Source organism: Anticarsia gemmatalis, chromosome 8 (genome assembly GCF_050436995.1).
Source record: "Anticarsia gemmatalis isolate Benzon Research Colony breed Stoneville strain chromosome 8, ilAntGemm2 primary, whole genome shotgun sequence".
In the NCBI taxonomy this organism is placed as follows: Eukaryota; Metazoa; Arthropoda; class Insecta; order Lepidoptera; family Erebidae; genus Anticarsia; species Anticarsia gemmatalis.
Window position 1 is genome coordinate 8,382,197 of NC_134752.1, and position 14,353 is coordinate 8,396,549.

A 14,353-nucleotide genomic window follows, 5' to 3' on the forward strand; every position below is an offset into this window, starting at 1 on the left:
ACTCGACGGATTCCTTTGAACAAGTCATTAAATCTGGCATTACTGTGCAATAACAAGGGAACAAAGAAAACAAAGGATACCGCTAAATAATAGATAACACAATAAGTCTAGGTTTTATCCTGTGACTGTCGAATAGAAGTTTTTATCGAGAAAATTAGGTATTGTTCTCGCGGTCGGGATGTTTGACGTCCAGAGAACGATTATACATTGAGTGGCGATATTTGGACATACATTCTATTGCTATTTGGTATGTCAAAACTACTTTCAGAAAATATCTATACGATACATGTCCCACTGCTGGGCAAGAAATTCGTTCCTTATTGACAGGAAGACAAGGCCTTGAGTCAGGCTGGTCAAGTGCGAGTTAGGAGCTTTGCACAGCTTCAAGTAACTTCTTTAATCATCTCGAATAAAACTTAAACCTTGTTTATTTTAATATTTTTATTTTGTTAAAAAATTGTACATGTACACGTGAATGCTATTTATGTACGCGATTATTTCTATTACTTTGTGTTTCAACCCTAAGTTTGATTATAAACACAACACAGTCCAAAGTTTTGACAGGTAGGGTTGCTAAACATAGAAAACGTTGGTATTTTCCAGGCTTTAAGTCCCGCTTGTAATAACTTGTACAGAATGTTAAGCTGACTTCGTGTTATGTTTTGACGTAAAAAGTAATGAAGATAGGCGAAGTAGCGACACTTGTCAGACCATTAAACGAAATAATATTGTTATCTTATTTTTTTATTGCTTTCGTCATGTTTTGAAAAGTGAAATTGGTCGATATTTTATAGATTTGTTTTTTTTTATGAAAATACTAATTATGTTTTTGTGGTAAAAAAATACTTATTTATGCATCGTGAATTAAAACATTTTATGTGCAATTAATACATATTTACTCTATATATATTATGATTATGTCTAAATAAATGTATCTATGTGAATTGTCCAAAGATATTGTTTATCGAAGTTAACAAACATTAGCTAATATTGTACGAGAGCGTGAATTCCGTATAATACTAGATAACAACCAACACAACAGGAGTGCCATCGTATATTATCGATATCATAGTAGCAAGTTGCATCGAGTCACCATTTGGACTCAGCTTCATTCAGGTGCTGTATAATAATTTTCCATACAAAAAAAACGACAAACGGTTCTACAGCAATAACGTATTTAACTAAATCTATTGTTTGTTTGAACGCGCTAATCTCAGGAACTACTGGTCCGATTTAAAAAAAACTTTCAGTGTTAGATAGCCCATTTATCGAGGAAGGTTATAGGCTATATATCATCACGCTACGACCAATAGGAGCAGAGTACCAGTAAAAAATGTCACAAAAACGGGGAATATTATGACCTATTCTCTTTGTGACGCAAGCGAAGTTGCGCGGGTCAGCTAGTTTTTTGATAACATTTTAAGTAAGTTGTGTTAAATTCTTGATCAATAATAATTTAAACTTACTATAAAATCTATAAATTGATGAAGACAGAAACAACATATTAATCACTCATTTGACCTCGGCGTAAACGCAATACTTATGACGTCATAACGGCAGCAATTCTATACCAAAACAGCGTTGGGATATGACTGAGTCAAATCAGCTCCTTTTTATAAAACTTTTGAGCAAAATACCGTATTCACTTGAACAACTAAGCTACTATTACTGCATTCCAAAGTAAGTTTTACATTGATCGTCGTTTATCAGTTGATGAATGCAACTTGCTACAAACTGTGATTGACTTACAACGAGAGGGCTTATTGAGCCTCATTCATAGTAAAGCGCTTCCGATGCGAAACGCGTGAATACGCGGATGTAAATGAGGCAGTATATACGTATACGTGTTATGGGAAAGCGTTCCGATTGATTAGCTCGAAATGAGCCATGGAGAGAATAATAGCTTCGATTTACACTTTTTCCTTTTTACGGTTTTGAAAGTAAATACTGGCAATATTTACTTAAAAATTTGAGGATAGAGGAAAACCTGAATATTAAACTGCACTGGTATTGAAATATTGTTACTTAAAAAGCTGGGATATTATTCTTCTATACATTTTTTTCCATATTTTTGTCAATATTTCGCGATCCGCACTATACTCAATACTTTTTTGATATTAACATTTGATTCGTACTAATGCTTGTTATTAGTACTTAAATAAACTTATAGATACGCGAGCGTGTCTTTGATAATTCCTGCACTAATTGGGTAGATTACATCATAAGAAGGATATAGTAAACTTTACATCTACCGAAATAGTTTTTGTTAACTCGCTGTATCGACCTTTAAGCCTCTATTCTACGAAATGTACGTTACTACAGACTCTCTTGGGAAGGACTGAAAACGTAGAGCGATAGAAGCTCGAGGCACCGGTCACTCGGATATCCTGCAACTTCCTACCCATGCATTTAATGCAGTAGGTAGTTTTTAAGGAGAAAAATCCCACACCCAATTTTGCATCGTAGGAGTTAAGAATCGTTTCGAAAATTTGGTGTGAAGTTTGTTAAAAAAAAAAGAAAATTGCATTTTTGTAAACACGGTTTAGGGTGGTATATCACTAATTTGATTTTATTGTTAAATTTTATTGCTTTTTTCTCTACAATTCATTTTGAACGTTAATGATACAATATGAGAAACATAAGCCCAAATAATCAATTGAATTTCCAACATCACACGTGATATTTGAACTCAAACTATCGTCGACGGGCCGCTAAAGTTGTACAGGAACTAAACACTTCTATAGCATTGAAACTGCAGTAATAGTAATTGTCTTTGCGGTGACGGATCACGTACTGATCCGGTCACGTTAATCACAGTGAATAATGTACTGTAGCGGATGTCCAATGAATAATCCTGATAGATCTCCCAACTCTCATGCCACAAATGAACGATTTCACTATAATTTGCTTTCGGCTTCGTTTTCAATGTTCACGGTATGTTTGCTAATTTCTCTTTGTGATTGTTCAACGGGTTTCCATTAATATGTATTTATCCTGTTGCTTGTTTACGTGTCAGTGGCTCGTTGACTATCAATTTTGTGGTAGCTTTTTCAAAATATTTACGGATTTTTTAGAAACTTTGGTGATAAAAAGTATTTTATCTTGGACAATATTTTACAAGTAGACAAAGGAATAATATACAATTACTAAAGAAATCATTGATCAAGCTTATTAATGTTCTTTCTATCTAAACAAAAATTCTATTGTTTGACTACAAATCCTCATCAACATAGAAATCTGTTCAGCAGACACTAACCCAAACGTTTTAAATTCAAGTATTCCTCACACATCACTGAAAACAAACGGCGCGGATGTCAAATTTATGTAGCCGTTTACTAAAGAAGCAAATGGCCAATGTCAAAGAACAGGTTGAGAATGAATAATGCCTTCTGGGAATCGCCAATAGAACCGCCGCCGCGTCGGGTGGAAAGGTACTTAAATAGGAAAGCAAAGGAGCTTTTACTTATCTTTTCTTTACTTTGTGCCCCGGAGTGCTGAAAGTACCTAAAAGGTGATTAAGATTCAGCTGATTAGTTGAACTTGAGAATAAGATATTGCCTTTACTTTTGCACCGAGTTAGGGGACAGGTAAATTTCTGTGTGCCGACGTTTTGCTGTCGTCGTATAATTTTTTTCTTTGCTTTTGGTTTTTTTCTTCCTTTAATGTCCGTGGCTACTCTGTTTTCTTTGTAAGTAAGGTTTGTAGCGGGCGTTTTATCTCTTAAAAATGTTGTAGCTAGACCGTCAACTGACTTTCCTATAATAAAGCCACTCAGGTTATGAGTTAGTTCCAATAATTGAGATTTGGGAATCTATTGCTATCACTTGCGAGTAAAATGTTTCGGCTAAAGTCACGGAATACCTCATTCGATAATTAATCAACGTGAATGTAAAACTCATGACTAGTAGTGCAATTTTCTACCACTAGACATTTTGTATGAAAATCTGATCAGCGTCTCTAGCGGGGGCCATAGGAACTATTTTAGCAGCACATTTTAAATATCAGACTTTCGATACTCAACAGTACCAACCCTATAGAACTTCGCCTTTGGTATACAGGTACATAGAAATGAAACGTTCATTCAATAATAAATGCACCAACAAATACTTCTCCCACAAGCTTCCCTCTATGATTCAGTTACAGGCACTCGTATTCGCTACAAAATATATCAGTACTCCATACAAATATTTGTTCCTGTATCGAGACCGTATCACGTCGCCGTTGTGCCATTTGGTGGTCAATTTAACACGTTCCCATGGAGTCTGTTTATTTTTTCCGGATGAATTTACGGGTTTCGGATATTTATATGGAGGTTTTTCTTACTGAAGGTGGGAATATATTCAAGAAAAAACTAGAATATATAATATCTGTGTTTAACCGTTAAAGTCCGTAGCGTAGAGGTAAAGGGTAAGCGCCACAATACTATCGTTGTTTTATAATACCATTTTTTTTATTCTCATACTAATGAAAATGTATTTCTAAAATCAGTTTAATGTCTACGCAGTTTTGTTTCAATTTTGGTTGGACTTTATGTTAGTTTAATGTATATTTGTCAAAGCTGTCGCTATTACTGTGTGCTACATTCGCTAAGTCATGAAAATAACGTAATGTGAAATTTCAACGAACTTGTATGAAAAATACGAGATTTAATCAGTATTTTACTCGCTTAAATACTTCCACGGCAAACAGACAGTTATGGGATCTAAGCAGGACATTACGAAGCTTAAACGTCTCACAATCACGTGAACGAAATATCTACAACCCAATAGCGACCAAGTCGATAAAACGTCAATGGTCTTGTAAAGTACTGGAACCGACTATTAACGGCTTTTTGTATACACTTTAAGTCGTTTTGTAGAGGTAAATGTCACAATATTTTTAATTGCTTAAAGGCGGCGACGTATGCCTCAAAAAAGATGAATGGCAAACTTGACACCTGCCACTTGATTGCAGCATTCTATCCGGACATTATGCTCAAAAGATAAAAATATTGTTATTTGTAGACTTTACTTTAAACATCACGGATTGATGAATCCACACACTGTCGGTACTATCGAGTAACGAGAGTTTGAATTTTGAATCGTTCTACGAAAATAGTTCCTACGGCCTCCGGTAGGGGCGCTGATCAAGTTTTTATACTTTTTTTTTATTGTCCGTCGTCGATGCTAATAGGAATCACCCCTCTGGTATGCATCTACCAGATTCCTTTGAAAAACATGAGTAATAATTCAGCATCAACAGTCTCTATTACCTATCGAATAACAAAACAGAAGCAAAGAAGCCAGTACTTTTCTACTCTCAATTCCATTTAACCCATTTTCACGCGGCGGTCTCAAGATACCAACAAATATTGTAATAGAAGTTGACAGAACGGCTTATCTGTTAGATATGAAAGCTCTACTATTGATGAGTTTTATACCCGAGGGATTCATTTGTGGGGATCTTAGTATTACAGCCGGAGAGAACACTTGATTACATCCAAGGGTATTTCATGGTCAAGGTTTATTCAAAAGATCGAAGGACTTAGGGTGTGTAGGAGAATTTATTGCTACGTTTAAGTCTGGGGTACAATATTCGGGTTTAAATATACCTTTGTCGATTATAAGTGAAGGTATATACTATGTTTATTTATTTATTACACTGTAGAGCTTTGAGAAGACGATGACTGTAATGTAAAAACATGCCTTCATTGTAGGGACTGGACTATCGTGCAACTATCTGTACAACAACCCGCAAGTATTATATTTTGTTGTACAAGAAACCAACAACACGCAATGCTAAAGTGCAGTTTGTTGTAACGTAAAATAAAAATAATACTTTCGTTCTTAAAAACATTATTTTTTATCTTACGAATTTTTGTTTCCTTACAGGTAATTTTATTTATCTTACGAATTATAGTCTCGTAGTACGTAATGTAAGGTGAGCATACTTTACCTATGCTCATTTGTTACTGATTAAATTTCAATCAAATGATTGTACGCTGAGGTCAACGTACTATAATTTGATCGGAATTTGTCGCACCTAATTACAATTACAGAATTTCTGAATATTTTTTTCTACCTTGACTTAATATAAACTTCTTACACTCTGTTCTGGTCGGTTTCGAGTTTACATTTAGCGGTAGTTTATCTATTTGATAGCATTGTTTTATATAAATTTTAACGCTTTTGAATAGAATGATGAACTACCGCTAAATGAACCTCAGAAACCGGGGGTTAACCATTCATTTACAGGTTAACACTCTCTGTTACTATTATTTTGCATACAAAGCAACATAACATTTTACGAAAAGTAAAGAATCTCCATCGATCGTTTCACATAGGCATTCTTAAGCCGTCACCATTCTTTTGTCGCGCCTACCCATCGATCTGCGACTGTACACACAATATCTCCCGTCCATCACGTTGACTGTTCCTTACAACCCTTTGCAATGAAAAACAAACTGTTTTTGTTTCATAAAACGGAAGCGTATTTACAGATGCTGTTGATTTAAAAGTGTGATAAATTATAAGATTTTAAACATTATTTACTTCTATCAAGTTCTAAAGGTTGAAATTTATAATTAGTTCCTACGGTACTCACTAGAGACGCTGATCAGTTCTTCTAACTCATTTACCGAAACCTAATCGGTTGTCAACAGCAAATACTAGTATACAACATAGATATATTATAGAACATAGCTAATATAATATTACATATTTACTCATTATCAACGTAACACTTAATAAAATTAGTAAACTAATTCCACACCAAGCAGCCCTAACTAGGCAGTACATACATTACGCTAAATTACTTAACACAGCAAAATTAAGCTTTGAGAGCTACCATAATTCATTAATTGCATTAATAACCCTAAAGTACGACTACTTAATACCCAGTATGTGCTTAATTAATGCTGAGTGAAGCAATTACTGATTACCTTCAGCTAACGACCATCTGTGGCGAACATTTATGGACATACATAGGGTCATTATCTTATTGATAACCATATATAGTATTAGTTGATGAACTATATGTACTATACATCAAAGGAACTATCTACACACCTGATTAGTTCGTGGTTTAGTATTCAATCGAAGTGCAATACGATTGATGCAAGCAATATTAACAATACCTAAATCAGCGGCGCCATTCTCTACAATTGGTACAGTGAGCTCCAAAAGTAGCTGATCATACTCAATCTTTTGAAATCCCATATACTGAAGTGTGCACATTATTCCATGGAAAAAACATTTGCCATTGATTGAAATGTTTTATTCTAACTCATTCTACCTGATTTTGATCGGTTATTTATTAAAGTTACGTAACATAGAGGTTTTGATAATATGAAGTTGTTCAGCTACTTTTGGAGCTGACTGTACTAGCGAGTACTAAGAGTTTGACATTTAAAATGTGCTGGCAAAATAGTTCCTACGGAGCCTGTTCGAGGCGCCAATCAGATGTTCCTGAAAAATTTCTCGAAATCTAGCCGTTAGTCGGTAGTGGTAGAGAACGAACAAAATTCAAATTCATAATCCGAGAATTCAAAAATATTGGCACTGACCACCAGTTTGACTTACTGAAATAATTTGTTCGGCTATATTTGGTGGAAAACTGAAGTGAGGCGATTTCCTACTACTATAGAGTATCGACAAATGGCTAGCTATCGAATATTTTTCAAACTTTGTATGAAAAACCGCAGCGGAACTTATTTCGCAATATAGTACCGACTGTATAGAATTGCGCAACATTACTCCACTTTCTTTCGAATTATTTACACTAAGATGTTCCCACAGAACTAAGTAATTCAAAGACATACAATAGACTAATGAATCTGTACAATGCGTTGACCGAACTCTCTATTTCGTCCCACGATAGGCCTTCGTAAATAGACCAAAAACAAATGGACTGGACGTAATCTGTGCGATGGCATTGCTTAATTTTCGCGTCCCCGTCGCACCAAATCCCCGGGATGATAAATGAACTCTGACTTACGGGGAGATTGTATTTTTTCGGTTGCAACACTGAAATGTGCGCTTTTAGTGCAGTTTCGTTAGTTGTTTTGAGTAGTTAATATCTAGTTTGGGAGTGTAGCGATTACGAACTTTCGATACTATAGTTTGGGTTACGTGTCAAATATGTTCAAACGTTGCTGCACTGCACATTGGTTAGTTTTCATAGTTTTAGTTTTTGAATTACAAATATAAAAGTAATTCCATAATAATTATGATAGGCTTTGATTAAAAAGATATCATTCAATACTTCTTATAACGTCGTCACTGACGTTTATAGACGTTATTGGCTAACTTAAGCATATACGCATATGATAACTCACACGATGTTACCCATAGCTAGAAATATATGTACTAAAATCTGAACACAGTGAATACTGAATAGTCCATTTAACTACAACCATAAATATTAACTGCATTGAAAGCCACGAAGAAATAATATAATGCCATCTATTGTAGCTTTGGAAACCGTACGACCACACATTATGCATAATCCTTTTCAATATTAAAGCACGTACTAAATAATGTTACTGTTACGCAGTCCGTACCCGCGTCAATGTCATATTCTTCTGTGGGCCGCCTCACGCGTTAATTGTTGTTCGGGCTCCGAACGTCCCTTTATTATGATAGTGGCTATACTGTCATGTCCAAGCAAATCCACTGTGTGTATTTTTAACGCTTCAAAAATGTATTCAGTTTGGGTTTTGTGCGTGAGAGATTATTTTGCGAATTGTTTTTTACTTGGGCTGTTTGCGAAATAAAGGGCGAATGTCTTTGAGGAAAATAGGGCTAATGAAAGGGTTAATAGCATGCAGTAGGTATGCGGAAGACGAAGTTTAGTGCCTACGCTTAGGCCGGGTTCTGCCTCTTCTTGTTACGCTTCCTTGGTTTGCTAATGAAAATTGGCGAGATCACAAATTTCCAAGAAAAACTCTCAAAACATTGCTCTACTGAATGGTATATAAGACTATTGGATGAATTCTTGTCAGTCAAAGATTCAATTAATTTTCGGCTCAATTTTATCAAACATAATGACTTATTATCTTTGATAAAATTGAGCCGAAAATATGATTCTCTGACTGACTCATTAATAATGAGTACTCATTATTAATGAGTAACTAAAGGGGCACTATGTACCTATTGTAAAGACTCTTTTACATTAATTAATAATAAATTGACAATTGACATTCAAAGGAACTACCACAAAAGTATTTACTACATCAGCCGCACTTCCATCTAGTAGCCAAGTCTTAACACATCACAAGAAGCCAGTTCAATCTTCATAAAAAATAAACCCCTTAGAACAACAAGAGCAATCCTTCGCTCCTTCATCCAATTACTGCCGGCTAATTTCTTCAGATCGTTAATCCACTGACTCTGGGAATCCCGGCCATCAATATTTTAAGCCTGGTTGTACGTAACGGGTTATTTACAGAGCCAACCACAAACTATGTAGCTGTATTATTAAACAATCGCTATAAGAAAAGATAGATCATTGTAAGTAATTTTGCGACACTGTGTTACGTTGAACAAGACGTGGTAAGCATGTTTTTTTTTAACAAGTGCAAATTTTGTTTTGTAATCTGATGACTAGTGTCTACTCATGACTGCCGGCCTATTACAATTAATCTTGAGTTCTCTGGAAGCATAATGGATTTTTCCAACAAATCAGGTCATTGAAAAATGTTTGGATGTAATAATCAAATAATCAAGTCGTAGTCAATACATTGTTCTGATCGCATGCTTACTCACAGTTCTTTAAAAAATCTGTTTAGGAATTTTGCAGTTAGAGCGTAACAAATAGTTTTTAATAATAACAGAAGAATCAGAACAGATTTTATTTCGTTTATGTATTTTATTACCTGTCGTCAACATAATTAACATGCATGTTAAAATACTTAAATTCCTTTCGTAGAATTGTAAAAACCTCCATTAATGTTTAAACTTCTGTACACGTTTAGAAAATTAAACGGCAGTATTCTGTAAAAGCACTCTTTCATGTAAAGAACTCAACGAATGACCTAATATGAATGCATTCTATGTATGTCATGTTTATGTACCTAAAGAGCTCGAGAATTCTATTTAATCATAGTATACAAGCTTTTAACTTATAATATTTTTGTAGTATGCGTCTTACGTACTTTTATTCTTGAATACTTTTAAATATTTATATCCATTACATATCGGATTACCTTGCAAATACAAAAACTTTAAGTATTAGGTACTTTTAATGCAATGTAGATAGAAGATAATGTAGCTAGATCCCGTATCCTCTTTAACCACGAACGATGATGTTCCCTCGATACACACTATATTATTCCACGGCCTGTCACGTATGAACATTGAATAATAAATAAATATTTCTTCAGAACTAAATATCTGTTTTAAAAACGTTCACGATGAAAAATTTATATCAATGTCTTTAGCTTTCAAGTGTTAATTTTAATTGTTTGCGGTTTATACCGTCACCTCAACCAATGTCATAAGAACCGGATTCTAGTAATCACTACTAAAACAAACTCATTTTTATTTCGACACCCCCAAAAAGCCTCCAGCCCGACATCAACTCACGTGTCTTGAGTCAGTATAAGAAGTATAAAAGCCACCTGTACTAAAAATAACAAAATGCAGTTAACCTGAAACTGGCACATTAAAAGTTTTTATTTAGTTTGCACTTGTACGGCAATCTAGCTTTTTTAATTATGTTTTCCTGTCGATCGTAGCGCGGTGCTTGTGAAAATCAAGTAGATTGAAAAGTAGAGCACTTCACAACACAACTTAGTTGACTTTTAACTGGTAAACTCACCTCTCCTGTTAACTGGGTTTACCTTTTAAAGTTAAGATTAACTTTCAGTTTGTATATTTTCAAGAAGATAGTGTTATGCTTAAGATATACTAAGAAACTGTTTTAAGCTTTAAGATTCTAAGCCTAATTTACCATCTATCTGTTAAATTGACTACAATAATTAATAAAAGTCATAAAAAAATCCAGATTGACGTTTTATTATCATATTGTAAACTGCATAATAAAGCGTTGGAAGTTTCTACTGGCTAAAATGGTGACATGTAACACGGAATTCCCAAATACGGAAACATAAACAAATCTCCACTCTATTACGTTGTATGGTCAGAAAATATATCTTAACTTTATTATAGAACCAGCAGTGTATAGCATAAAATTGAGTAGTATCGGTTTCTTACGCAATAGCCACGAATGAACTAGTGAGCTTGAAGGCATCCTAATGTAGATTTCATCGACTCCACATCGATATTTGGGATTTCAACGCAGCGATTTCAAAAGTGGGGTAATATGGGTGTAATATGTTCCAATAATTGAATGGAATTTCATAATGTAGCTATGTGAGAAAGCGATCGGCTCTCGTATACAAAAATATAATATTTGTTCCTCGCTATGTGTTTATTTTGACTGTAGGAAAAATGGTATAAGCATAAGAATGAACGGTGAAATTCTTTAAGAATTAAAACAAATTATTTCAACTTTATGATCTGGTTCAAGTAAATGCAGGTATTTAATAAGTATTGAAGTGTTGATCTATAATAACAGCAACTTCGAGTGATCCAAAATTGAATTGTATATTATCTACGCTACGTAAGTTCCCTTGCTTTAAACAGTCTTCGGTGATGGTCGCTGCTGTTTCAATTACTTATGATGAAATGATGATTCATATAATGATTTAACATCATCACTGGCACCACATAAAAAAATCCATAAGAAATCAAATAAATGCATCTCATTTTAGAAAAAACACTTCACGTTCCTTTGTAATCACTTCTGGTAAAGGATGTGAAACATTTACCTAGCCTTTCACACAATAGTTTACACCACAACACAGGCGTTCAGGTCCAAACTGTTCGGCCTTAGTGGAACATCAGTCTATTATCGACAGTAACATTGTTCGGAGTAATGAAAATCCTGTACTCGCTTTACTGAAACAGTTTTGGTTACTCTCGGTTTAGCTGCAAGGCAACGAGTAACTACGATGCTTCAATGAAGAGAGATTGGTGCTTAGAAATACAAAAGGCGATTGTTACACTGTGCAAAGTTTTGTCCATGATTTTAATTAGTTTATTATTTTTATCTTTATAACTTAAACTATCCTATGCGGATTCGCTCGATTGCATATCTTGTATTAAAAGTATATTAAGTAACTTATGTTTCATTTTGAGGACTGTAACAGATATTTTTTAGTTTTTATTATAATACTTTTTTTTTTCTTTTTCGTTTATTTGAGCTAAAACAGGTTCAAGTAACCTGTATTGAAGGTATTAGGAATGTGTCCAGAATTATATCGTATAATTATAATTTACATTATTTAAAATCTTTGTACAAAGAGCTCAAGGGAAATATCATTAATACGATTTCTTAGAACCTTAACTCGCTCAGAAATATTTATGTTTGACTTTGAAATTAATCACGAATTTTGTTTAATGCGGAAAATTATAAGCCAATCAGTAACAAAATTACGAATAATTTTAATTGGAATGAGCGCGATGTCAATATCTTATTTTATTAATTAATCTTCCTCCCGTTGAATAACTTAATTCATTTTTTAAATTCTTGCTATTTTAGATTTTTTTTAAATGACAGAGTTATTATGTCCAACACATAACCTCTCATGCAACTATTACACAGTATTTATAATATTATTATGTATTTTTAATTACGAAAATTACGTTACTGAATTATTAAGATTGACTATCTCTATAAAATGCCAGGGTTTCTGCATCAGAGGAAAGCTCTCAGTAGTGTACAAACACCAATATGAAGCGGACATATTTAACAAAAATAACCGCCGCTTGTTGTTTTTTTCTCTGTAATATGTTCATGTCCCCGCTGCTTGACGATATTGCATGTAGCGCAGTGTTTGTCATTTCCTTTATTATGCTACTTCGCGTTACTTTATGAGGCGCAATATTGAGCAATGACGGGTCACATTTCCGTACAACATTATAAATTCTCGCCGGGAAACAGATATCATATTACTACGAATGAACGTTATTTTGTGGTACTTTCCCTAATTGAATGTGCCAGTAATACTTGAGTGTCTTAACTCAATTTAAGGTCCGATATCCAAGGTCTCAAAATGTGTGTGTAATATAATTGAGTGTTCTCGGATCATTTACCACATCTACTCGAGTATCGGTATCCATTTTATTATTCATATTTTGAGAAGCGATAATAACCCTAGCCCCACAAAGAGTGTTTACACAGCCATCTTTGAGACGAAATTAAAGATATTATTACATTTCTCAAGCTCTTTCTCTCCACTCGTTGGTATTTCCGGGAAAAGGGACAAAATATATTGCGAGAAGGTACCGAGTCTCGCGTGTTTTTGCGCTTCTATTTCGTACGGGACGTGTCTGTATCACACCGAGAGAATCCGCAAATAAACTATATTAACGGCAAAATTACACGGTGTGTTACATTTCTATCGAAGCTCCCGACTCGGGAATACAATGTGCGTCGCGCCGCTCTAATCTTCAGTGTCAATTTTCATCGGGAACGATTGTAGGGTGAGTCTCGCCGATAAATTTTCCGGCTCTTATACGGGGGATATGCAGAACATTATAAAGTCGGTATGCGAATTCTTATGACTTATGACAGATATCCAATATTCCTCGAGGCGGGCGGACCGAGTGCAGCGGAACACTCATAGAACACAAATCAAGCGGGAAAAATGAAGGAAAAGAAGCAAGACAAAGCGGCTGCTCGATCGACAAGAATTTCATTGTGAAATATGTGTTATTTTCTATGAAAAATGTATTCGGCTTTTAACACAATAACTCAGTGGGAGATGGATCGCGTTTGTATACGGATATACATATGTAATATCCGCATATCGGCTCGTATTAAATTCAAAAGGATTTTGTGGGTAGATTTTGCTTTTTGTGTTGTTTATGTGCGAGTTTTCAGTCGGTTTATTTTACTATGTAACGAATATCTGTCGTATTTTGATTTATTTTCATCGATGCATACATCCATTATTTTACATGTACGAGATACAAGAAAAGCCCTAACAGTAACACGTACCTACAATGCAATAATTATGAGAGCACGATAAAAATAAGCGCCAAGTACAATTGATTTACATGGCACAACCAAATAGACAACAAGAGACCGAAACGTTGATTTTAGTCATAATAATATCAAGACAGTTACAGAAATAAAAATATTATATCGACATTGACTAATCACGATTCACATATCCTTTTATTCCCTGTCAAAGATGTACAAAAATGCAACGAACTCACATAAGCATCCGCCGCCAAACACCCAAGCAACTGAACCACAGATATTATATCTAACACGCAGTAAATATTATGCAAAACTCCCCACCATA

The 14,353-nt window shown here is 34.5% G+C and overlaps 1 protein-coding gene across 1 annotated transcript in view; it reads right to left on the bottom strand.

The window, feature by feature from the left end:
- Nucleotides 1–14,353, bottom strand: part of LOC142974958 (cysteine proteinase-like) — a 289,518-nt gene that overhangs the window by 198,871 nt on the left and 76,294 nt on the right. The gene's annotated exons all lie outside the window — the stretch shown is intronic.